Source organism: Equus caballus, chromosome 6 (genome assembly GCF_041296265.1).
Source record: "Equus caballus isolate H_3958 breed thoroughbred chromosome 6, TB-T2T, whole genome shotgun sequence".
Lineage (NCBI taxonomy): Eukaryota > Metazoa > Chordata > Mammalia > Perissodactyla > Equidae > Equus > Equus caballus.
In genome coordinates this window covers 25,276,703-25,303,424 of record NC_091689.1, presented here as the reverse complement: position 1 = coordinate 25,303,424, position 26,722 = coordinate 25,276,703, and the positions used below count along the sequence as shown (strand labels likewise).

The window sequence follows — 26,722 nt, the reverse complement described above, 5'->3', positions numbered from 1 at the left end:
AATTGCCCTTCTTGCCATCATGTAGTGGCCACTTTTGTCTCTAAGGCGTTCTTTCCTTGGAGTCAATTTCTACTGATATTGTAATAACAAAGACTTGTTTTGATTAGTGGTGGTCTAGAACACCATTTTTGACTCGGCATATTATCAACTTTTCATTATTCTCATGTTTATGACCATCACTTATAAAAGTAGGGAGACAGATTGTAATTTTAAACCCAGTCTAACAATCTGTCTTTAACTGGAAAATTTAGCCATTTACATTCATTGTGATACCTGACACATCTGGACTTAGTGCCCAGTGTTACTCTGGGTTTTCTGCTTAACCTGCTATTTCCATGCTTCTTTTATTCTCCTTCCCTAACTTCTATTGGACTGATAGGTTTTTTCCCTCTTTTCTTCCTTTATTCTCCACCCACCCCGCCTCTCCCCCACCCCCCCCCCCCCCACCACTCCGCTTTGGAAGTTGTACATTCTATTTCAGGTCTTTCAGTGTTTCCTTTAAAATTTGTAACAAGCATTTTTCCTTTAACAAAATCTAGAGTTAAACCTCCCAGATAATACAAGAATCTTAAAATGCTTAAACTCTAATGTCCCCTGCTCCCTTGTAAGCTCCACTTTGTCATTATACATTAGAAAGCATCGATCACGTTATTTTATACCATTGTCTGCTATAGCTCTCGCCCGCTTAGATTTACTCACACACTTAAAATTTCTTTGCTCAGCATTTTCTTGCAGCTGACTTACTGTCTTGGCCAGGACAGGGGCCAGGGGGGTGGGGAGTCCTTTGCTATCATGATAACTCTTACTCCACAGGGGAGGGAACTAAAGAGAGGGCTCTGCCATCTGCTAAGTACACCCATCCCAAGATTAAACTAATGTTCACATATCAAAAGGATTCTGCACTCTTAAATTAACAAACAGTTTGTTTTTCAGGCATATATGGAACATTTACAAACGCTAGCTATAGCCATATTTTTGTTTATTGTTAGTGCCATTGAGTCAATTCCAACTCCTAGTGACCCTGTGGACAGCAGAGGGGAACCATACCCCGTCTTTCTGTGCCATCCTCTGTCCTTCCGGCGCTCTGTCAGACAATGCTCTGCTGCTATTCATAGGGTTTGCATGGCCGAGTTTTCCGGAAGTGGGTGGCCATGTCTTTCTTCCTCATCAGTCTTAGTCTAGAAATGCCACTGAAACCTGTCCACCATGGGTGACCCTGCTGGTGTTTGAAATACTGGTGGCATAGCTTTCAGTATCATAGCAACATGAAGCCACCACAGTATGAAAACCAGCAGACAGGTGGTGTGGTTCTCTGACCAGGAAACGAACCCAGGCCGAGGCAGTGAGGGCACCGAATCTTAACCACTAGACCACCCCATGGCCACATACTAGGCCACAAATAAATCTTAACATGTACCATGAATTGATACCATACACACTCAGGGACTGGGGAAAGGACTGCAGGGTGGGTCTGCAAACCCTTAGATGCCCCCATGAGAGAGACTTGGCCTGGGAGGAAGAATTCCTATGTGGCCCCAAGACTCAGAGCCACCTAAATCCCTTCCAGCATGCCTGCCTCTCAGAGCCACCTAACTCTCAGGGCCGAGGCAGGTGTGGCACCCGTCTCTCTTTCACTGTTGGCCACTGTCTCCAGGGGATCTTCTGGCATCCTGTCAGCTCTGGCTCCTGGTGTCCTTGCAGGATGTTAAATCCTGAGTCACAGAGGAGCACCCCATGTCAGTACCCTCTCCCCTATCCGGCTTCTGCTCTGCTCTGCCTGGGCAGCACCCTCAGGATCGCCTGCTGCTGTCCACACACTACTGGTCAACTCCTGCAGCTCTTTATCTGATGATCCCTTTCTTCCTTTAGCAGGAGCTGTAAGCCCCCCGCCCGGCCCACGCATGGAGTTGACCTTTGCTCTAGAACCAAGGAGGGAAGATGAGGAATGTCTGGAGCTGGGCGAGCATCACCTTGTGAGGCATCCTCTCAGCTGAGGCTTCGCTGGCCCCTCCTCCAGCAGGCAGGAGGCCGCTTCTGCTGGCCCAGAGCGTTTAGGAGAATCCAGAGGCTTGAGGTTCTCAGCTCATCTTCCCTAATGTTCCTTTTCTACATTCAGGATCCCACTTCTTCCCCAGCAGGCCCTTGACTTTAGCAACAGAAACCTGCTGGGGTATGAAGTCCACCTCCATTGTGATTCCGCCACCCTTGTGCTCAGAGCGGATCCCGGTTTCCCCTCCAATGGCAGAAGCTGACAGCCCCTTTCACTGCTGCCTTCTGCATCATGCCCTGAGGCATTTCCTGGCTGGCACCTTTTGTTGTCTTCCTTCAGAGCTTCTGCTGCCGCCAATAACCTGGAAATCAACTCCACCATGCTTGTAATTGCGATTTCCCCCCGCATCTTCCAAGTACAGAACACTGCACTACTCATAGCACTCTCTTCCACTTTGCTCCATCCCCATCCAACTACGGAGATGCCAGTCTTTGTAACTGTGATGTCAGGACACACCAGGGTTATCACCGCCCCATGTCTCTCCAGCTGCGGGACCCTATCCTGAAGGTCAGCTTCCTAGGACCAGTTCTGGTACCATGACTTAGGTTGGGTTCCCACCTGTCCCTAAGACAAGGGTTTGAGTGCAAGTCGTTTACTGGGGAGGCGACCCCAGGACACAGGTTAGGGGAGTGGCGACATGAGAGAGGGAAGGAAGGTGGCCAACAAAGAGTGTGTGGCTCATTGCTCTGGGCTCCTGGGGCTCATCCTGATGGGACGTCTGGAAAACGCCCAGAGCACCTCTCAGAGTGGGGTTGATCTGCAAGGCCTCTCAGTCCTTAGAAGGCTGTTCCAGGGCTTCCTCCCCGGCACTTCCAGGCTGCCCTCTGGTAGAGGCTGCAGGTGCTGCAGTGGGAGCCCCAGTTCCTGGTGCTCCAGAGCTGCAAGCACCCAGGGGTTTGGGTGAGGGACCCACATTGTCTGCTCCCTGGTGTAACGTCCTTCCTGCCCAAGTATATCCTTGCTTAGCTCTCTCAGTGTTTGGAAAATGTCATTATTTTACCTTCAGCATTGAATGAAAGTTTAGCTGGCACAGATCTCTGGGCTGACCAATGCTTTCTCTTAGCACTTTGAAAATGTGACTTTTGACAGTTCCTTAGCAGGCAGTCTGTTGTGTCTTCAAGTTGCTTTGTGCAGAGCTGCTTTCTTGCTGGCATTGTGCAATCCTGCTACTGCATGGCCCGGGTGTCGTTACTTTTATTTCTCTCATCCTCGGGACTTGTAGGACTTCCTGAATCGGAGCTTCCTCTTCTTTAGTTAGTTCTAGGAACTTCCCAGCCATTTCCTCGCCCCTCCTCCATTCTCTCCTCCTGTAGCGCCTTATCGGAGATCAGATACCCCAGAAGCAGACTTTGGGGCGAGCATTCTTGTGCAAACGATTTATTGAGGAATTGCTCTCGGAAGAAACTATAACAAAGTGAGGGCAGGGGAGAAGCTAGGCAAAGGTGTGATTTAGGCTCAACCCCAGCTCAGGAGCGTGCCTTGTACCATGGGAGGTTGGGCCTTTTCTACCCCTATCAGTCATACGCTGGCCTTGGGAGCTCCCCCTCTGGGAGGGGACGGGGTAACCTCGCCAGCATTTCCAGGTGAGGGGACTCCCTTGTCTGGAGAAGGACGCGGCTGTGAGCCATTAGCAGGCGATTCTTCCTGTAGCTTGGGGTTGGGTGCCCCACCCCTACCTGGGTAGAGGAGCTGGACTGAGGGCATCAATGCAGCCACGATCTCCTACTAAATATTTGCTTCCGTATCTTTTCCTCTGTGGTCTGCATTTGGATAATTTCCTCGGATCTATCTTCTGGTTTGCTAATGATGTTTTCTGCTGTTTCTAATGTTATTTTTTTTTCTTCCCCACTGAATTTTTAATTTTAACAACTACATTCTTCATCTCTAGAAGTTTTATTTGGTTCTTTTAATAATTCATCTTTTCTCTTTCCTTTTGTCTTATTCTTTTGTTGCATATTCAATTCTTCCTTAAGTGTGTTCCTAATCGCTAACATATGTTTCTTAAACTCACTGATATTTCCTCGGTTTCCTGGGTGGAGGGCTATATTCCTGCTCTTTATGTATCTGCTGACTCTTGCCCATGGCGACTATTTCCTTTGGGTTTTACAATTTTAGGTCGTGAGCTCATTTAGAGTGAGGCTTCATCTGCAGGTTGAGGGTGCTTCCCTCGTTAGTCCGTCTGCTTCTGCCGGATGCCACAGAGCACCCCATACTGGACTTCTTCCTATGTGCCTTTCTTGGCCCGAGGGTTCCCAGATCCCGCAGGTGATATGAATTCAAACCCAAGCGAGCACAGCCCTGTGGCAAGTTCTCAGGGGAGCCTTTTCCCCACTGAGAGCCGAGGTGGAGAGGGAGATGCTCTTCCTTGTCTCTGCTCCAAGAGGCAGATTTCTTTCTGGTCTGGCCTTTCACCAAGGATGCAGAGTGGACCCGAGCCTCACGCAGGAGCCCCAGTGTGGCTCTCCAGTGGGGCATTTAAACCCAAGGCCCCGGATCAGACAGATGGGCAAAACCTTCCTCCTAATTTAAACATGCGTGGAGGAGATTTCCAATCTTTACTTCCTTCTTCATTTTCAGCCTCTGGGGATTTCCCTTACTTTCTTATACGCTTAGCCATGTGTTTTTCAAAATGCTGTCTTTTAGGCAGCGTCCCTAGGTCTTCTGTAACGAGAATGTTTTCAGGGAAACTAGCAGGGCACCTCGCCAGAATCCTGCACTTTGCCCTCTGCTGCACCACTGAAATCTTAAACTGCAACAGTAACCTCCTTCCACAACCGCCCACATCTCCAGTCCTTCTGGTCCCTTAAACTGAGCTGCTCCTGAGGCATCTCACTGAAACCCCGAGTTCCTCCATTCTGACTTTTTCTATCTCCCACCCCTTCCTGTCCCATCCAGCCTGGACCCCATAGTGGATCACGTCCACCGCTGTGGCTGGTACCCTCAGGGTCCTCATTCCTTTCTCTTTCATCCCAGCCACCTACCTTGAATCCATCCATCCAGGGGAGTTCATTGCAAGTAGGCTTCTGAGCCCTACTAGAAAAAACAAATGAACTTGGTGTCATTACAAACACACCGCCTTTGACTTTGTGGGGCCCTTGGCACCACTCAGCAATCCCTTTTATATCCCCACTCAGCTCTCCCTTTGCCACCCTGCCAAAGCTGTTTCCAACAGGCCTGGCTTGTAGCAGGCACACCAAACATTGCTGGTCGCTATCATTACTGGCCCTCCCTGGCTCCTGCTGCTCAGCTGGGACGGTATCTATTATAAAATTAAGGTGCCATCCTGACCACACCTAGAAACATGTCTCTCAGGATGCACTCTCCTCTTTCCCTTTAGAGTCTTCTCCTGGTCCAGGATTTTTCTGTCTGGGCTTTTCAGTACTCCTGAACAAGAGGGCCCCTGGCCTGGGCTCACACTCCCCAGGACCCACTCTGACGCTCCTCCAGCAAATCTTTCTCCCAAGGTGAGAAGTCTGTGGGGCCGAGTGGTGGTGCCCATCTGGGGCCCGTGCTCACCCTTCTACATCCTGCTCCTGGGTGACTGGGGCCCAGGGTTCCCTGGCCAAAAGGCCAGAACCCATTTCCTGAGCCCATGCAGGGGCTTCTTCCTCAGGTCCGTCTCTCCCAAGTTAGATGGCACCCTGGGCTGCCGCCCTTAGGGCTGGGGGACACCAAGTGTGCAGACGGCAGGAGAGCTTGGACCAGTGGGCTGGGGTGTCCGCAAGCATGGAAGTGAAGTGCATCAAGGTGCGTGATGGGGCCAGAGGTAGGAAGACAGAGGGGACAAGCCAGGGCCAGGGCTCCACTGTGACATGGAACCCCGAGAAAGAGCTCTAAATTCCAGACAGTTACAGAGCGTGTGTGTCAGAGAGGGGGACACTGTGCACATTTGATTGAAGTTTCTTAGCCTGATTTGCTCTTTCTACGTTTTTAGACATGTGGTGTGTGAGCCTGCACTGGCCTCTTGCCCCAGGACCCACGTGTTAGAGATGGCCTGCAGCTTCCATCTCGTCCTCCACATTGCCGTCTGGGACCATCTCAGGCCACCGCCCACTCCTCTTCCTTCTCCTCCTCAGCCACAGACATGTTCAAGGCTCTGCACAGGGAGAAAATAAAATCCGTCCCCCAGGTCTCCCCACACTGGCTCCCTGACTCCCTTTTCACTTCACGCATCGGCCGGGTGACCATGCAACTTACCACCCACACACCTTTGAGCCTGAGGGGGTGCTACCAACAATTTCACTGGGACGGCAGGCGAACCTAGACCTGGTGGCCACCTGTGTGCGGGACCTGCCTGGCACACCACTTCCAGCTCTCTTGGGCCCCATCCCATCCCAGCCCTGCTGCGGTGGCCACTCTCTACAGGCTCTGCAGGTGCCACCTGGGGCCCCTCACTTTGGTCACCTGCCCCAGAACTTCTCTGATGCTCAGGGTGGGGTGTCCATGGGACTCTCTCGGAACTTGGGTTTGCTGGACCTGGAAGTGGAGGGACTTCTCACCTGGGGGATAACCCTGGACCATTAGGGGAAGGTTGCTAATGGATAAATGCCCCCCTCTCCTTCCCCCAGGCAGACAGTTCTGGCCAGCTGGGTAACACAGCCCGGTCCCCTGTCCCTCATTCCATCTCCCTTACTGTCCACCCACTCCCTCCCTGGCCCCTTCAGCTACTCCCCATATGCTGATGGCTCCAAATTTTATCTCAAAGAAACCTAACAAATGCAAACCAAACAAACAAGAGGATATCCCCATCTTTGGTAGCTGTTGGTGTCATCTGCCCAGTCAGGGGCAGCTCCATTTAATCAAGGATCCAAGCCAGAAACCCGGGCAGGAGGAGCCAGGCGAGTTTCCATACCAGCTCTTCCCTATGAGGCAGTTCAGGACACGGCTCACTACTTATTCTAATCGCCTGGCTGAGCATCCTGCTCTGGAGAGGTTCTGGGGAGAGCGCCTCGGGACAAGCTGCAGGGAGCAGGTGCCTGGAAAGGATGGAAGTCCTAGGGCTGGGCAGGAGCCTTGAACTCCCCCTCCGCTGTTCCTACCTTGGTCTGTCTTTGCTGTTTCCGTCTCAAACTCAACAGCTCTTCTCGCACCTGCCCTGCACCTGCGCTTCCGTGACCCGCCTGGCTCTCTCAGCTACACCTTCCGTAGTGAACTTCACGCCCTTTTGGAGGCTTTTGTTTTTATTACAAAAGTAATGCACATTCACTGGAGAATTTGGAAAGCTGGGACGAGCGAAAAGAGAACAGTACTCTCGCATCTTCCACATAGAAGAAGGCATCAGGAACATTTTGACAGACTTTCCCTGTCTTTTCTGTGTCTATAAATGTTTCATTTATAAAAACTGTATCACATCGTAATGATATTTTGTGGTCTTCCTTTCCACTTAAAACTAGTAAGAATTTCTTTCCATGATAGAAATCTCCCATTTTAGTGGAAACTGGGACATATATATCTCTATCTCCCAATCGTTCTTGCTGGGAATCTTTTAGCTAAATCTTTATCAACATCCATATTTATTTCATTGAAAGGAAGTTCTAGAAGCAGAATCACCAGGCGGAAGATTATGCAAAACGTTAAGGTTTTATTTGTGTCTAGTAAGTAGCCGTCTAGAAGTCTCCACCGTTGACACTCGCTGTTGATGTGCAAGTGTGTCTGTTTCTTCACGTTGGCTTTCATCACATAGCTAGAGAAAGCGATGCGTCTCTCTCGTGATTAGGGAGTAGAATGTCTTGTCATGTTTATTGGGCGTTTCTCCTTTTCTGTTTTGCTTGTACATGTCTCTGCCCGTCTTGGAACGTTCATCTTTGTCTCTCAGCTCTGAAAGCCCTTCTTCCCGTGAGGGAGATGCAGCCTTTAGGAAACATCATGGACACGCTCTGCACAGTACTTGGAAGCTTGTGTTGTTTCTGCACCGAGGGGTTCCACCCCTCCCCCCGAAATGGGGCAGCCTCTGCCTCCAGTATTTTTTCTTTGGAGGTAAAATCTGCCTGTGAAGGGCACAGCCCTTAAATTCAATGAGTTGTGACAAGTGTTTACCCCTGTGCAAGCTCCACCCCGCTCGAGATGTATAGCCTCTCCATCGCCTCAGAAAGCTCTCTTGTGCTGGGTTTCCCAGTCAATCCTCTGCCAAGGACCAGGCTTCTGATGTCTGCCCCCACTGATTCTTTGGGCGGGGTCCTGTGCTTCACATGAATGGAGTCACAGAGTATGTACTCTTGTATCAGACTTCTTTTATGACATTTTTGACGTCCATCCATCTGGATCAGTAGTTCGTTCTTTTTTATTGCTGAGTAATGTTCCTTTGTATGAATATACCAGAATTGGGATTTATCTGTTTCCCAAACTGATCGTACCCAAAACTTTAATTGTAATGTAGTCAAATATATTAATAATTCCCTTTACAATTGTTGATGGTATTTTGGAATTCCATAACCCTACGGAAGGTCCACTAACATGTTTTCTTAGTTTTTTTTTTTTGCAGGAAAAGATTTGCTCTGAGCTAGCACCTATTGCTGATCTTCTGCTTTTATTCTTTTTTTTTCCCACCCCAAAGCCCCAGTGCAAGGTTGTAAATCATTGTTGTAAGTGCTTCCATGTGAGCCACTGCCATAGCGTGGCTACTGACCACACCCGGGTGGCCGAAGCAGTGCGAGTGCCAAACTTTAACCACTGGGCCATCAGGGCTGGCTCTTTCTTAGTACTTTTATGGCTTTTGTTTTTTCTAACACTTACATCTTTCCTCCATCTAATGAGGTAGGATTCCAATTTTATTCTTTTCCCTCCAAATGATTAGCAGGTGCTCTCCCACATGATTTTCTCACCGATTTGAAAAGGCACCTTGATTATATGTCATATCCTTACAGGGATGATGTTTGAAATACTTACCAAGTGATATGGCGCAGGCACTGACCAGCCTGGAAGGATGTCTGCCATGAGCAGCTGGGACGGAGGGATCCAGTGGCTGGATATCAGCCGGATTCTTGCATTTGCTGGGGGCTGTACTTTCCTTTATTTTCCATCGCTCTTGGTCAGTCCACCTTGTTTTCATTATGCAGCCTAGATAATATGTTTTGTTTTCTCTCACATCACTCTTCTTTTTGACTGTTCTCAAATGTTTATTCTTCCAGATGAACTATTCAACCATTTTGTCAATTAACTCCTATGAAGTTCCACTGGGATTTAGTGTTACCTTTAGGTATTTAAAACGTTTTTTTGTTAATGTGATGGGGAATTTTCCATCTTGTTTTTCTAATGCATATAAAGTGCTTAGCATAATGCCTGCCACATAGCGAATGCTCAATAATACGAGCATTTATATTATCAAGTGTTGTTAGTATATCTGAGAGTTATTGGTTTTTTTGGAGTATTTACTTTATAATTGGCCATCTTGGTGAACACCTAATTCCAGATTTTTTTTTTTTAGTTTGAGTCTTTGGGGCTGTCTTTATTTCTGATGGAAGGATTTGTTTCCTTCCCTTAACACTGGGATTCATTTTCTTTCTGAAGCAAAATGCTTTGAGTTTGGGACTCTCTGGAAAAGGCCTTTGTATGAGCCCCACATGGATGTTACCTCGTGTTTTGGCTGTTGCTGACCTTTCCCCTCACGCTCAGCTCCAGTGTTAGAGACCTTCCTTCCATCACGTAGATCTCTCTTGTACTCACTCTTCATACAGGCTGTGGATGGGTCTCCTTCAGCTCAGGGATCTCAAGACAGCCGCCCAGGCTTCCAAGTCTCTCTTCTCCAGCAAAGGCAGGTAGGGATGTCCTACACACTGGGCCAACAGTTACCAGGTGCCTCACTCTCCGGAGGGCTCTCAGGACTGCAGGCGAGGAGGGCTGACTGGCACACAGCAATGGGACCACTCATCCCTCTGGATGGAATTCTACCGTTTAATGAATGACACTTAGGAATCCCAGAACTCTTCCATGTGACTTTTTCTTCAGGCATAGAGCTCTCATTTTGTACTTGTAAAATTAATTTTACTAGGCTTATATGCAGCATTTCCCCTGCATTTCTCTTGATTATTGTATACTTTTAATAATCTGTGAAATGAATTTGTACTTAAAATTTTTTTTTTAAAGATTTTATTTTTTTCCTTTTTCTCCCTAAAGCCTACCTGGTACATACTTGCATATATTTTTAGTTGTGGGTGGGTCCTTCTACTTGTGGCATGTGGGATGCCACCTCAGCATGGCCTGCCAAGGGGTGCCATGTCCGCACCCGGGATCCGAACCGGTGAAACCCTGGGCCACCGAAGCGGACCGCGCAAACCCAACCATTCGGCCATGGGGCCGGCCCCTGTACTTTAATTTTTATCATCTAAATATGACTCAGCCGCTGATCCTATCTCACCTTATATGAAAATTGATGAACGTACTGCTTCCATCATCAGCCAGATCACTAGTGGTAATTTTCTTTAGCTATGTCTTTTGTTTTAAAATTCTGCAATTCACCATTCATTTGCTTTAAAGTTAAGCTGTCTCGGGGCAGGCATTTCTACCTACAATGCCCAAGGCTTTCTTTTTGGTTAGTGCCATCGAGTCGATTTCGACTCCTAGTGGACAGTGACCCCGTGGAAAGCAGAGCGGAACCCTGCCCTGTCTTTCTGAGCCATCCTCTCACCTGCCAGCACTGTATCAGACAATGCTCCACTGCTATTCATAGGGTTTTCACAGCCAATTTTTTCGCAAGTGGGTGGCCAGGTCCTTCTTCCTAGTCTGTGTTAGTCTGGAGGTTCCACTGAAACCTGTCCACCATGGGTGACCCTGCTGGTATTTGAAATACAGGTGGCACAGCTTTCGGCACCACAGCAACATGCAGCTGCCACAGTATGACAACCCACAGATGGTTGGTGTGGTTCCCTGAGCGGGAAATGAGCCAGGCAGAGGCAGGGAAAGTCAAATCTTAACCACTAGACCACCACAAGGTTTTCTAATCATTACTTATTATTTTAAGATAGTAAACATACTGCAAAATTGTGCATTTTCATTTTGAAAGGTTTACTTTTACCCACATAGCTACATTTTTTCCTCCAAAAGTCAATGATCAAGAACGAGATGAAAACTAGTCTTTGTTCATTTCTAAAAGGAAAGGCCCTCAAAGTAAGCAATCACACATGTCTGCCAACATCCCATGGGCTGACTTTGTCACACAGACTCCTGCAGGCTTCAGCTCTTTGCCTCTGGGGTTATTCTAAGATCGATAATTAAACTGAGCTGCTTTCTGATTTTCTTTTAAGTTCTGGAAAGTTAAAAAAAAATTCAAAAATTCCTCATTACAAAACAAATAAAAGAACATAAAACCACAAAGGACTGATTTTCATTAAAACAGATATGCTTCTTTTCTCCCCTGAAAAAACATCTGGGGCATAAAACTTGGAAAAGCTCAAGTTTAAGTTAATGAGTGATGAAGGTTTGTCAGTGTCTTTTTTTCTTGATGTGACAATGAGTACTAAGGGTGTCGGTGAGGGACGGGTGTCTCCCTCCCTACCTCCAGCAGGTAATTTGAGATAACCTAGTCACCTCTGGCAATTTCTCCATCAATTTTTCTTCTTTCATGACCAAGTTCTCAATATACCCAATATTCCTTTTTCCACCTGACATGTTTGTACATCTTCCTGTGTAGTTCAGTGTGACGCTGTCTCCTAGTTCATGCAACCAGAGCCCAAGAAATAAGGACATTTCTGTACTTGAGGTAAAACTCCCTTGGATGCGGTTCTCAAATGACCTACCTCGATTCTGCTTTCTAGGAAAGACGCGGCTTTAGTTAAGCGCCAACATATTTAACAGAATTTGCTTATTAAGATCCCAAGCTTTCTGAGCAGCGCTCATCATTTTCGTGAGTTGTGAAACACGCTCAGAGGTCTCAAGGTATCCTGCAAGGTATAAGGTTTCATGGAAGCAAGTTATCTGGACACCCCTTTCAATTAGAAATATAGACGTCATACAGCACTTTCATTGAAGGAAGTGTTTTATCAACACAACAGTGATAAGATGCTGCAATCTGAATACCATTGTTTCAGTCTCTCACTCTATCAAGATTCAGTCCTGCAAGAACTGCCAAAAGGTGTACCCTCCTGTGGGTCTGAACACGCACGATGGCCTCAGCCACAGGACCCAGGCGGGACTCACGAGGCGGGCGCCTCCCAGGTACGGGCACACTCAGCCTCGCTTGGTGAACACATGGGATTCTGACAAACACTAGGGGCACCGAGGCTGAAAAGCTGTCACTCCCGTCGGAACGAAATGGCCGGGGGGGGGGTGGTGGCCCGAGACCCCACCGCGGCCTCTGGGTGAACGGCGTACGGTGCCTTACTGAGGTCCCCGAAGGGCCACGTGCGGGACACGACGTGGTCATTTAACACGGCTCAGACCGCCCCACTGGCAGCCTGAAAATACTGGGCACTCGGGCCAAAGAAGCCAGCCAGGACGCGGGAGCAGCGCGACACGGCTGGCACCACCGGGTGAGTCCGCTGTCTCCTGCAACCGACCCTCGACTTGCGGCCGCGGCGTCCAAGGGGCCGTCACCTCGCACGGTCAAGGCCCTTTCCCGCCGGCGCAGGCGCGGTGGGTCCGCCCCACGCCCCTCGCCCCGGAGGCCGCGTTCCCGCCGCGGGGCAGGGCGGGGCTCGCCGCGCCTGCGCGCTCATCCTCCGCACCGCCCCTGCGTCCCCGGGCGCACGCAACACCACGTGACCGCTGCCAGTACCCAAGATGGAGGCCGCGGCCAGGCCCGACCGGCTCCGCGCCTCATTCTGCTCCCCAGCGTGCGCCCGTCAGGCCCGCAGACCCGCAGGCACGCGATCCTGACCGCCGGGCTGGCGTGGGCCAGCTCTTCGGGGCTGCCGAGTGGGGCTCGCCAGGGCCAGAGCCCGTGTTTACAGTCACCACCGGTCCCGGCTCCCTATGCTTTCTCAACCGCGAAGCGCCCAGCGGCTGGCGCCTGGAGCATCCTTTAGTAGCCCCGCCCTCTGGGTTGACAGCTCCGACAGCCAATGGGGTCCAGGACGTGTGCGGGAAGGCGGGCGGGGGTGGAGCATCCCTGCCGTTCGTAGGGCATCCGGCATGGCGGTTGGCCGCGGCGGGACGAGGGGCGGGAGCCGATGGGGCGGTACCTGGGGCCCGAGCGGGCCAATGGGAGGACGGCCGGGCGCCAGGGGAGGGCGGGCGGAGGGCGGGGCCGAGCCGTAATTGACGAGCTCTTCATTAGAAACCGGGCGGGCGGGAGGGGCCCGTGAGGGGTGGTGATGCAAGGCCGCCTTAGCCAATGGCTGCAGCGCCGCCGGCGAGGGGGCGGGGCCGGAGCGGCTGACGGGCGTCGCGGCTAGCCTATCAGCGCCCGGCTCGGTGCTAGCGGGGGGAGCAGCATCATGGTTCAACGTGGGTCAATTTTTTGTGAATGAGGAGGGGAGGTTGTGGGGCCGCCGCCGCGGAGCACCGTCCCCGCCGCCGCCCGCGCCCGAGCCCGCGCGCCCGCCCGCCGCCCGCCCGCCCGCGCCGCCGCCTCAGCCGCCTGGGCCCGGCGCGCCGCGGCCGCGTCTCCGCTGTCGCCGCCGCCCGAGCGCCCGCCGCTCGCCCGCCCGCCCGCCGCCGGGGTGGTGGTGGTGGCGGCGCAGGCTGAGGAGATGCGGCTCGGAGCGACCGCGCGGGGCTAGAGCGCCCGCCGCCGCCGCCGCCGCCGCGGTAAGCGCAGCCCCGGCCCGGCCGCGGGCCATTGTCCGCCCCCCGCCGCCCGCCCAGGCCGCCGCTCCACGCCCCCCGCCCGCCGCCGCCCGGCCCGGCAGGTGGACGCCCGGCTCCGCGCCCCCGGCCCGGCCCGGCCCGTGCGCCCAGGCCGCGCGCGCCAGCCCGGTGCTCTCCGGAGCGCGAGCCGAGCCCGCCGGACCTCCCCTGCAGCCCCGACGGAGCGAGGGCCGCCGCGGGGCGGGGGGCGGGCGGCCGGCGCTCCCCGGGGGCGCACGCCGCCCCGCGCCCTCGGCAGGTGGGCCGGGGGCCCCGGAGCCCGCCGCGCCGTTTATGTAACTTTGTCACGGCTGTGAGTTTGCAGAAAAACGTCCCTCCCGGGCCCGGGGCGTGGGGCGCGCCGTCCCCCGGCGGGGGTGCCCCCGGCCCGTCGCGGGAGGGGCGGGGTCTGCCCGCGACCCCGAGGGGTTGCCCGCAGGATGTCCACGGGCCGAGCCGCGGCCCCCCGTCCTGCCCGGAGGATGGGAGCCGCGTTTCCCGGCATCGCAAACACACAGCACGGGATTATAAGCAAATTATCTCGTATTTACATTGAACGTTGAATTATTTGACACTGTTGTAGCAGGAGACCGCGCGTATCGGTTGGCAAGGCCGGGGGTGGAACCCAGTGTACTCATTTAATGCACATCAAAAATTTGTAATAACTCGCAGCCGCTGATATGAGTGTTTTCTTTATTGCATGTTGTAAATTGACCTGCTGTGACACAATTTTCAAATAAAGCGTGGCAGAAATTAAACTTAAGTTATTTTAAAACTAATGACTTTCTTAACTAAATCCTAATTGCATTACTGTAGAGACCTGCCTAATTGCTTGCTGAGAGCGGCTCTGCCTGCCCTCGTGGGGGGGTGGGGGACAGGGCCTGTTACTTTCCTCGCTTTACTCCGGCTTTTCTGTTTATTCCCACAAACCACCTAAGCATGGCAGGCCTGGGAGTAAACGCGTAAACAGCCCTCGCCCAGCGCCAGCCCGGCAGGCTTGAGGGAATACTTACTGGTGGGTTTGCTCCTTGGCCTGGTTTCACTTTTTCTTTTGTAATATGATCGCGGTTGCCTGGAGTTTTAATTGCTTCTGATAATTCGGTGCATTATTTTAGGGACTGTCCTAGGAAAGCTGGTGTGGTGGTTTCAGAATCGAGCCAGGAAACGTGGTGGTGGTGGTGGTGACTGGGGAGGAGGGAGAGAGATGGAATTAAGAAAACTCAGCTGCTTGTACACAAATATACACTACAGCAATTACAAAGCAACAAAAGTTATTGCAGAATTTTGCAGTAACTATGGCAACACAATTACTCTATTATAATTGGAAATGCAAAATGCCACCCTGTTAGAAGTTTCATCAGAATGGAGTTTTGGATATCCAAAAGATGTGAGATTTAATTTTTTTTTCAGGTAGCTCCTGAGAATTCTACAATCTGTGTTCTATTATCTATTTTTAATTCCGATCAAGCTTTCCGAGATATTCCACTCCCTTGGATCTGTGGCATCTTTCCCCAGAACTCACATTTGTGTGGGAGGGAAGTATTTTCCTGCCTTAAAAACACACACCCTGACACATTGTAAGACTTCTCTAGCTTTCTGTGTTCTGGGCTTTTATTTTAGAGATCAGATACTATCCTAAAGAGAGCAGTAATCAATCAGGAAAGAAGCAGGATTTATGAGGCAGGCAGATGGGACACTGTTGGCAGCGTGAGTGCTCCTGGGGGAGCCTTGGGGCTGGGGTGGTAGGGGGGTGGATGACTGGTCTACTCGAGGTCTGGAAGGCCTAGGGACCAAGGACAGATGTGGCCTAAGCAGCCCTGAGCCAAGAGAGAATGTTCTGTGGTCAGCAGCTTCGCAGCCATGCAGAATAAACATCTCCAAATGCCATGTTCCCAGAGGCCTTGGGGGCTGTTACTGTAGCAAGATGGACAGAACAACATGGCACCGTGGCTGTGTGCAGCTGGAGCGGCTGATCTTGACCTTCAGTAGTCAAGAAACCTGCTTTATAAGGATGCCCCTCTTGATGTTTACCAGGAGGACTCTAGTTCTGGAAGTTTCCACACATCGTGGGGTTGCTGCAGTTTAATTTCGTTATAACTCTTTCCTTTTAACTACTGCATATTTATGCCCAGTAATCGACTTCCATTTTCCAGCTTCATTGTGAGGTTTCAATGCAGCATGAATGGCTTTGAATTCTCATCCTTTGATGTTGGGGGTGGCACCAGAGGAAAGGGACTTTGTGCCGTCTTAACTGCCAGAGCAGAAGAAACATGTCATTGCTCCTGTAGAATTCGTCCATACTGTTCTCTATTGAAAACGGCTGTGCTTTCATTGCTCAGAAGCTGCCACGAGTAATAGATTAATACCTGATGTAGGGAGCGAGGGAGAGGCAGGGAATGAGAGCCCACTGCTGCTGCTGGGAGGCCGAGGGGCGACAGCCTGTGGCTGGGCTTTGGGTCCCTGGACCGGAATCCTTGACTGTGCAGCTGGGGATACAGCCGGCCCAGCCTCCCTGGAAGCTTCGGATTTTACCCTCGCGCTGCAGCCAGCGAAGCTGGGCCTGAGCCCCTGCTGCTCTAGCCAGCGGGCGAGTCGCTCCCCATTGCTTGCAGCTGCCCTCATGGGTCCTGGGCGGGCGGCAGGGATCCAGTTTGGAGGGGCTTTGCTTCGATCTCAGATGGTCAGCATATGCTGGAGTATGCAGCGGGCCTGGAGCTCTTGGCCTTGACCTTAGAGGAGGGTACAGCATCTTCTCGTCCAAGTCAGACGGGGGCCTCTGTGTGTAAAGCAAGGCTGCCTTTTAACAGACCTCAGCAACGTATGTTTACAGAGCGTTTCTTAGGGGAAACCCACTGAACTAAGATCAGTGTGTTCTCTTCATAAGGTCGCTTTTCCTCTCTTGGGCTTATGTGAGTGAGGAGGGGGTGGGTGGGGCCTGTTTAGGCTACAAGGTGGGCTGCGCATCTGCAGCTGCTGGTGGCCTCTCTGCTGCCTTTTCTGACACGCCTCCTACTCACTTCCTGCAAGGAGAGTCCAAGGCGCAGGTTGCCTCCACTGTGACCCATCACGTAACCGTGGGGACACATCAGCATCTGCATCAGCCGACGCAGAAACCAGAATGTCTTTCCCAGCAGACGTCATAACACTAGCAATTGTAACAGACCAGTAGCTGACATTTAATGAGCATCTTCTTGGGCCACATGCTGTTGTGCGTACTTGACGTATATGTCTCAGTTATCTCTCCCCGCAGCCTTAGGAGGTGGCTCCTACTGTACCCATTTTGTGGAGGAGGAAGCTGAGATAGAAGTGAAGTGGAGCAGCTGATATCCCTTGCTGGATCAAGTCCCGGATTGATTCCCTCTTCCCATGCCTCTGCTTCCTGGCCAGTGATGCTCTTAAAGTTGAAATTCATAATCATCGAAGTGTTTGGGAGAGCACAGCCTCTTTGGGAAGAGGACAATTTGGAACACCTTTTGGGTGTAGTGTTGTGTTGGCTGTTGTTGGAGCTGTCATAGCTGACTCTGGGTTTCGGTAGGGCCTAGGAAGTAATTCTGGCTTTCTCGTGCTGTCTTCTGTTATGTGTGTGGCATTGTAGAGCTGGAAGGGATCTTAATTATATTGGCTGGTGGGTGTTGCATCCCATCCTTGGCTCTCCCCTTGAGGCTGCTGGGGGCGGGCGAGGGTGGTGGAGGGCGCCTGGTGCTGCACATCCATTTCAACCAGGGCAGTTTGCCGTTCCCTTTTTTGTCTGTAGGATTGCCTTGAAGGTTTTATTGGAAGAAAGCATTCCAAGGACCAGAAAGTTTGAAAAATCATTTATTTAATCTATTCTTATTATAACAACCGAGCCAGAAACCTTAAAGAGAAACTATTCACAGATTTAACAGTATAAGAATTGAAGTCTCTTTGGCAAAGGATTCCATAAGCGAGGTTAAGAAACAATGAGAAAAAAAATATGCAATGTATTATGCCTATATGAGCTTAATAGGCAATATGTAAAGAGCTTTTACAAACCAATAAGAAAAAGGATGAGCATCCCTATTGTGAGATGAGCACAGCACATGAATACTCAAATCACAGCGGCTAATGATAGAAAAGACTTAGCTTTACTAATAAAGAAATTCAGCTGAAAGGAGATTACATTTATGCCCATCGTGTTAGCAAAGGTTGAGTTTGATAACACCCATTGATGGTGATAATAATACTTCCTATCTCATATAGTTTTTTGTGAAATTTAAGTAAGTTAATATATGGAAAGTGCCTAGAACAGGGCCTGGCACATAGTAAGCCCAATGTAATTGTTGGCTATTATTATTGTCAATACTTAATTACTCTGCAGAAAAGTTTTGTGTGTCAAATTTTTGAATGGTCATTCCCCTTGTCCCAGCAATTCTTCTCATTGGAAGTTATTCTTAGGAAGGAATGTGATACCAGCATGGAAATCCAGATATGTATAGGATGTTATTGCTATCTTGTTTATAAAGGTGATACTTACTGAATACATGTTGATGTTTCCATCGTGTGGAATATCTATGCACAGGCTCATAGAGAGGCAGAAGTGTGCAGGGTGCTAAGTGAGGAAAGCAGGTGCCAAGCTCACCCAGAGGATCCCTTCTGCTTTTTAAGTACTTCAGTCTCTAAAGTGGTAATGGTGGCCCAATAGGGTCTCAGGGAAGTGGGGGGTGAGAGGCTTTCCTTGTCTTTTTATTTTTTATTTATTTTTTTGAGGAAGATTGGCCCTGAGCTAACATCTGTGCCAATCTTCCTCTGTTTTCTATGGGACACCGCCACAGCATGGCTTGACGAGCGGTGCTACCTCTGCGCACGGGATCCGAACCTGTGAACCCCAGGCCACCGAAGAACAGTGCGTGAACTTAGCCGCTACACCTGCCACCAGGCTGGCCCTCATTGTCTTTTTATATCTGTTGATATTGTATAAATTTCTGCTGTAAGCATGTATTACGTTTTAATAGTAATACTTTTTTAAAAAAAAAAGCCTGGTATTTCCATTGGGGAAAATGCTCTTCGACTTTATTATTTATAAAGCAGAAAAAAAACAAGTTCTTAGGAAGTTGATAAATATGCTTAGCATTAGAAAAATCTAGGGGATTTGTTTCTCTGACTCCCTCGTAAACCCTCTGAGGGGGTGTTGGCCTCCTGGGTCTGGGCGGGCTTTGCACAATCCGTGCTGCAAATGGTACCTAAGGGGTCTTGGCCAAAGCAGGTCTGTACCCATCCTTTCCTTGCTCAAAACCCTGTCATCGCTTCCCATTGTTCTTGGGATCCTGGAAGGCTGCCTGCCCCTAGCCTCTGTTTCACCAGCCTCATCTGATGCACCTGTCCTGTCTGCTGGGCTCCAGCCCCCACCTGCTTTGCTTCCTTGCTGTCTGTAAGCTGCCTTTGGCCCCAGGGCCTTTGACACGCCGTTCCCATTTCTCGGAACTACCTCTTTTCATCTCCATCTTCTGTGAGTGCTCAATCCATACTCATCCTTTGATTCCCTGTTAAACCTGGCCTAACATCCTTTTTCCTCTGTCCTAATAGGATCACTTGTGTAATTTATAGCTCCTTGTGACATAAGTGGCTTAGTGTCACCTCTCAACAGCTGGGGACTCCATGGGGTTGAGGGGCCTTGAGGGCCTCATGCCTGCTTCGTGCCCCGTGCTTGGCAGTGTGGGTGCTCCCTGAATGAATGAATGAGTGGCTGGATGAATGGCACGGCGTAGGCCCCAGGCGGAGAGCCTGGATGAGGGCTGGTCCTTGGCCTCCTGGCCCCTCTGGGTTTCTGCCTGTGCTCTGGAATTGCCTGTTTCCTCCCTGCTGCAAGCTGGGAACGTCTTGGTCCTGATTTTGGAGATTACGTGCTTTTAAGTAGATGCCATAAATACAAGTCAAGTGGGTTCTGTGATGCAGAGAGGAATGAGAGGAAGAAGGGCCTGAAACACACAGCTGTCAAGTGGCAAATGGGGCCATTGTGCGCGGCCAAGGCGCGTGCGCATGCTTGTCCTGCGCCGGGGCTCGGGTTCCAGGTGGCCAGCCGCTGCTTTCATTAAAGGCGTTTTCCTGTGTTTATTTCAAATTGGAATTAATGACATTATTTCATCATTTCTTGTTCAAACTCAAAACTTTAATCTGATACCTCACTGTGGTTGCGTGTATGAGCCTTTTGGAGTCTGCTCTGTTAAAAATGTGAGTGTTCGGCTGTGTGCGTTCACTGTTGTTTATGAAGTCTTCCGTCTGGGTGAGTCAAGTGCTTTTGTTGGATTGATGTTTGAGCCTGAAACAATAAATCGGTTCTTACGGCCTGAGAGCCTGAGCCGGCCCTCCAAGTGGGAGTGTTGTTCAGACCGTGATGGAATTGCGTGTTCCCTCGGGAGCTGCTGGCATCTGGGTGATGTGCTATTTGCTGGAGTGGGTCTTTTTCAGACTTGGGAGGAGAAGTTTTTGTGACCAGTGCCCCCCTCCCCTGCCTTTCTTTGGTGGGGGTGGTTGGGAGCGTGTTTCCTCAAAGTTTCTGATTGATCAGTTATTATTTTGCAAATGCAAAGCCTGCACCCACCCCAGGGAGGAAGTTTTCCGTGGGAGGGGGCTGAGAAGATGGAGTCGGACCAGTGCTCCTTGCAATGGAGGACTTGATGGCAGGTGCAGAGGCAGCTCCTGTGGCCCCAGTCTTGATCAGGAAGACCCGGCCACTGCCCTCAATGAGCTTGGATGTTGGTGGGGACAGGGAGGAAGAAGATAAACAGACACAGGTGTACCAGACCATGGGGGGCTGAGGGTTCGGCGGAGACAGCGGCCGGGGAGGAGGTGGGCCCTGGTGAGGGGGAAGACAGGAGGGGTGCTGGGAATGGGTGTGGTTCCTTTTAGCCAGAGCCAGAGTTGTGGGGCTGCAGCTCTGGGTGGAAGAGCCATCCGGGTCAGCTGGTGGCCAGGCTCTGAGGGCTCTAAGGCTGGAGTGTGTGAGGAAGGATGAGCAGATCAGAGGGGCGGGCTGGCTGGGGCGTTGGCTTGGGACGGACTTCTTGCTTCGTCCCGCGTGCACAGTCTGCTGGTGTTTACTCCAGGGTTTTGAACTTCTTTTCTTTCTGTTCCCTGCGAGGTGTGATGTCTCAGCCTCTCTTGGTCCATCTGGTTGGGGCAGCATGGTGACGGAAGTAAACATGCGTGGTACCTCCCAGAGGGCCCCCAGGTGGCCCTGGCGCAGCCAACCCCTCTCTGGAGTGTGCTTGGCCTGTGACACTGTCGTGGAGGGCTCTGGGTGGGAAGCCAGGGCAGCTTGCTCCGTGACGGGCACGGAGGTCCTGGCTGCTCCCCCCACCCGCCAGGGCCACATCGTGAAGTGAGGTGGCAGCTGCTTTCCTTCTTCATTTGGCCAGTGTGACTGAGAGCTTCCTTTTTGTCAGGCCCTCTTCTAGATCTGGGACGACTCAGAGTAGCTCAGGACCTGAGCTCCATGGGAGTCAGTGTAGAGAACATTCTGGAAGGGACCTGAACCAGCCTCTTGCACTGAAAAGGTCATAATAGGTGGTTTCAGTCCTCATTCTTTGGAAACCTTTCTTGGCCAGCATAAGGGCTGTGTCGTAATTCCTTCCCAGGCGCTCCAGGTTGGAGGGGCACACTGAAGGAGACATCACTGGGGCGCTTACTTCTTACTGCTGTCTCCTTGTGAGAACCTTCTCTGAAGCAGATTATTTCCTTTGAACGTTTATCACCTGGCCAGTCAGGCAGCAGCCTGAGCGCATCCCTAGTTGTCAGCTTGGGTGCCGGCGACCTGCAACATCCTACTGTGCTTCCTGCTGAAATCCCCAAGGAAGGCTGGGCTGGCCCGCCTGCCTCTCTGGCAGCTGCTAGTGGCCTCCTCTGCCGCCAGCGGCCACGAGCCTCAGGCGAGATCAGGCCCCAGCAGAGGAGCGGCCAGCTCACCCCCTGGGCTGATGGGAGAGTCGACCTTTCGGGATGTGCAATTTACAGACAGCAGTGTCAGATGTGTGCCTGACTCCTTCCCCAGGATGACGATGTCTTTCTGTGTCAGAATGGATAGTGTTCTTCCAAATGTGGGTTGCATTTTTCGGAAGCTGTTATTTTCAGAATTCTTCTAATTAAGTAGAGGACGAAGCAGAGAGAGCAGCAAGGCGGGTGGAAGGACTCTGCTCCTATTTCGGGTGCTTGCTTATCCCAGCTGGTTTCCTTAGGGGCATGGGGCTAAGGGTCTCACTTGGGGATGTGCTGATGCTGTTTATCGGGGTGTTCATTTGCCTATAGCATAAAGAGGGGTTTCCGCAGGTGCAGACCTTTTGTTTTTCATGGCTCAGGGGTGCTGAGGACTGAAGGTGGGTGTCAAGTCGGACCTGGATTGAGAGCCCAGCTCTACTGTGACCCTGTGGTCTGGCTGGCGGTGCCTCGCCTCTGTGTGTGCGGTGTCCTACGTGTAGGATAGGAGAAGGCCTCCTCCCCGCGGCCAAGGGGAGGTCAAAAGGGGGTGCTGGGCGTGTGAGCCCCTCCTTGACGCTCGGCCCTTCTCCCCTCCCTGCAAGCAGGTCTCAGGTCGGATGTCGTCTGCTAGGGGACTATTGCTGCCTGGGCCTTTGATGTCTGTATGTCCCTGCAGGACTCCCTGAGGCCTCTGCACCAGCTCAGGGCGTCTCTGTTGTGTCTGCTGAGGTCGCAGCAGGGGGAGCCTCTCCCAAGGACCTCACTTGCATTTGGGAGCGAGGTGTTCTCTGTCCTCATGGGCACTGTTTCATGGCTTACAGAGGTCCTGTTCTTGAAAGCTCAGCAGCACCTGTTCAGCTGCAAGTGGAATGTTGTGAGCTCCGAGGGCGCCACTGTGTGTGTTAGGCACCTGAATGGCCGAGTGTCTGTGGCCCGGCACACGGGGCCTGGCCACAGCGGTGGCTGTCCTGCTGCACCAGCGCCTTGGCTGTGGTATGATTCGTCCCTAGGCCAGTGGTGCTGAGGTCCCTGGCCCGGAGGGTGATGCATGAACTGGAGTGATGGACATTTCGTGCCGGGTCTGTGCTGTCCACGACACTTCCTGATATTCCCGGAAAGGGGACCGTCCCAGGCTGACGTGGACCTGGGGTGACGTGGATGCATGTTGCAGATGAGGTTTCCCATCTCTTCACTGTTCTTTATCACGCGCCAGCAGGGAGCCTTAAGGATAGAGTGCTCCTCGCCCGCTGCCACTGTCGGAAGATGACTCCATGTGGCAGCAGTGGCTCGAGGGAACCTGTGTGGCCTGGGTGCCTGGGCTCTGGGTGTAGTGGGCTGCAGGTCTGGCACTGGCTCCTGGCAGGGCGAAGCGTCAGTGCTCCCTAGGGAGGGTGGTGAAGGACTTAGACATGAGAGCAGCTGGGTGCTTCTGGTGCCCCATGGGCACAGCCCTCCACAGGTGGCTCTGTGGGGGTGTATGCAGGGGCAGGTGTGACCATGTTGTAGGTCCCTAGGTGGTCTCTGGTGAATGGAGGAGCAGGGACACCAGGGACTAGACTGTGTCCTCTCTGGGATTATGGGGAAGATGCTTTAAGAGAACAGTTTGTGAGCAGCTCTCAGTATTGAGCAGGAAGATGTTTCTGGTAGCTCTCCATCAAAAAGGATCTCTCCGTGGCAGGTTCAGAGAGTACTGTGTCCTCCAGGGAATTGATTGACTTGCTTTCTGGGAAAGTTTAGGTAAAGAAAGCATTCAGGTGTGGCTTGATCCAGCTCCTCCACCATGTCGACAAAAACTTGTTTCTTTTCCCTATCTTGGGAGAGTTAGCTTCCTGGTCCTAAGATGGCCCTGCCGGCTGCTCTCAGGGCTACGCATTTCCTGGTTCATGCCTACCAGGAAAGACAGCATCTTTGTCCTAGTGGAAGCCTTGGATTTACTGTGCTTGGTCTGGCTTAGGTCACTTGTCCACCTCTGAGCTGTCACTGTGGCTAGGGGTATGGAATGCACAGAGTGGCTCAGCCTCTTCCAGAAGCTTGCTGGGAAGTCAGCTTCCCTCATATGAAATTACTGCTGGCGGGAAGGAAGGGGAGAGAGGCTGGATGCTGAGGAGGGAATGGCAGACAGCATGCTCCATGGAGCCCCTCGCTCTCCACAGCCCCAGCGGCAGTTCCTGAACAGCCTGTTGTATGGGCCCACTGTGTCTTGTGGAATCCCACAGCAGCATCTGTGGAGGAAAGGATGGTCCCCATTCATAGGGGAGGGAGGGGCTCAGCAGGGTCTGGAAGTGAGGCCTTGACCAGGACTTCTGTGACAGTGGATGTGGGGCCCATCGGCCTTCTTGTGTTTCCTTCTTCCTGGGCATACCCTGGGCCCTGGAAGTCAGGGGCATGTGGCTGGAACTGACCCGTTGGCAAGGTGGACGAGGTTACAGAAGCTCGTCAGGAAGAGTCCTCCCCTCTCTCTCTCTGATGGCTGACTCACTGGATGGAGGGCCCTCGGAGTGGGGACAGTGGAGCCACAAGATGGAAGGGGCTGGGCCTCCCCATGCTGGTGGGTACCTCTAACTGACTGGTCCCATTGCCCTTGGTGCGATGGGCCTAGGCAACCGAAGAGGACCAGGGCAGCTGTCTGATGATGCTCTGGCAGGGCAGTGAACCCACAGCAGCTCTCCTGCCGCTGCCGAGGTGTCCATTGCCGATCAGGTGGCATTCTGAGAAGGCAGGGTGCAAGTCCTGCTGGCTGGAACGTGGCCCAGGCCTGGCAGTTCCGGAAGCCTCCCCCCCACCCCCGATCTCATCTGCCTCCTGCAGGCAAGGGATGCATTGGAAGGAATGTACTTTGGGATCAGACAGATGGGCAGTCTGGGCTTCAGCACCCTCCGGTGTGTCAGTGTCAGTTATCCAGCCTCCCTGCGCCTCAGTCTGCACATCTGCAAGGTGGGCCTGAGAATTTCTGCCTGGTGGATTGTTGTCAGGATCAAGCGAGATGAGGAGGCCGCTGGCCTCTCTTACACCTGCTGCGTGGCGTGAGATGGAGGGGTGGTTACCCTTCCTTGGGTTCAGGTGCCCATGGGTTGGGAAGGACCCGCCCAGCTGCCTCCTGTGGTATTTCTTTAGTGCTGGGTGCTGTCCTGCTATTAACTACTGTCTGTTAGTCCCCAGCACCCCTGTGGCTCGGATACCCTTGCTCCTGCCAGCTGATGTCGAGGCTGCCGACAGCGGCTCTGCGCCCACACCTCTCTTACGCACTAGTGGGAGTGCACGGTAAAGCTGTCTGCCCCTGGGCGGAAGTGCGGCACATTCTGGGATGCACTTCGGGGGTCGGAAAAGCAGGGCACTGAGGGGCTCGGTTTTAGAAAGGGGCCTGGCTGCGCTCCTGGTGCAGCCGCGGACCAGCTGCTGCCAAGGATTTACCCAGCCTCTCCCGGCTTCAGTTTTCTCTTCTGCACAGTCAGAGCAAAGAACCCCTGACCTGGCCGAGCTGTTGTGAAGATTAAGTGTGATGTCCCGACAGCGGGGGTGCAGGCCTGGCACAGGTGTGCGCTCAGAGGCAGCAGCTATTCCTACTAACGGAACACTGGGCCCTTTCACGTGTGTGTGGAAGGTGTGGAAGGTGTGCGAGGTGGAGAACCTCAGACCTGCACACCCACAACCCCCCAAGGAAGTTTGCCTTCTGGGGGAGATGGGGGCCTTTCAGAGTGGTGGGAGGTGAAGGCCCTCCTGTGCATTGTGTCGGTGGTGGCTGGCCCTGTGGCCTTTGCTGGGCAGGGGAACAGCCAGACAGTGTGAGGAGCCAGCAGCCTGTATGGCGGTGCTGAGACTGGAGGTGGCCTCTTGGCCTGGCTGGGCGGGGAGATACCCTGGCCCCTTGCTAGCCCCTGTAGGGCCATCTCTGCTGTGGCCACACTGGTGCTTGTGGGCTGGACAGCTGCTTCAGTGGCGACCTCGTCCAGGCCTTGTGGTACCCGGCCCTTCTTTCCCTCTCTGCCGCAGCTCACAGTTAAGTTCTGGGATGTATAGCCCTGGCAAGTGCACCTCCCCACCCCCTGCACACATGACAGGTGTGTACACACACGTGCAGACGTGTACGCACAAGCAGGGGCGTGTGTGCAATATGAAAGTCTGGCTCCGCTCTCGTGATTCCTCTTCGGCTGACTTCAGCCGCTCACCTCCAGCCACCCACCGCTTAATGAGGAGCAGCGGAGTTTCTGGAAGGAGGGCATCTGATGACGGTTGGGGTGATGAAATTCTCCCTCCATGGAGTGCAATTCTCCCCCAGTTCCTCATCTGTTAGCGTACATACTTTGTTTTTAATCTCTCCAAGTTTGGCTTTCTCAGAACGGGGCTGTGTGCTCCGTCAGTGGTCTTGCCCCGGGGAGTTTCAGTCTGTGTTGTCCAGTCAAAGGGGCGGGAGCTTCCCTGGGGCCAGGGTGGCTCCCGTGGGCCCCTGGGACGTGGTTCTCTGTCTTCTAGACTCTGGCTGGTTTTTCTCATGAAAGTTAAACAGTTACTCCTGCAGCTGGTGTGGGCGCAGGCTTTCCTCCAGGCTGCAGCTCTGCTGTTACAGGGTCCTGTGGTTATGTTCCCGGGCCCGGGTGTGGTCTGGAGGCTGGTCCGGAGGAACCCGGGGAGCGCCATGGAGGGCTGCAGCCTGTCGGTCAGCTGGAGTCGCCCAGGCCTCTTCATGGCCCTTTTTTTCTTCTCCAGTATCCGGGATGCCCCCGCCGCAGCCGTCTTTGCAGGAGAGCCACGAGCCGGGTCAGGCCATGGGGGCTGCTGCCAGCTCGGCCCCTTGCGGCCGGGGTGCCAGAGCTGATGTCTGAACTGTGGAGATGGCATCCATGTGGTGCTGTTTTATTTGGAACAGAAAGGAATAAATTGTCATTGATTATCAGGCAATCTTTCAGCGTGGTGGATTTGAAAATGAACTTTTCTTTGTTGCTTCCCTGGGGCAAATGTGTTGGCTGTGGACTTCTCTGTGATTCTCGGAGGAGCCAGTGCCGAGACACCTGTTCTGGTTGA

At 52.4% G+C, this 26,722-nt stretch overlaps 1 protein-coding gene across 6 annotated transcripts in view; it reads left to right on the top strand.

The window, feature by feature from the left end:
* The first annotated feature begins 13,592 nt into the window (after positions 1-13,592).
* HDAC4 (histone deacetylase 4) overlaps positions 13,593-26,722 on the top strand; it is a 327,295-nt gene continuing 314,165 nt past the window's right edge. For 5 of the 6 annotated variants that reach the window (XM_070269641.1, XM_023642722.2, XM_023642725.2 and 2 more), the window contains exon 1: positions 13,601-13,732. The gene's annotated coding sequence lies outside the window, so the exon portion shown is untranslated. Of the gene's footprint in view, positions 13,733-26,722 lie in introns of all 6 variants that reach the window. The other variant, XM_023642723.2, reaches the window with a different exon arrangement.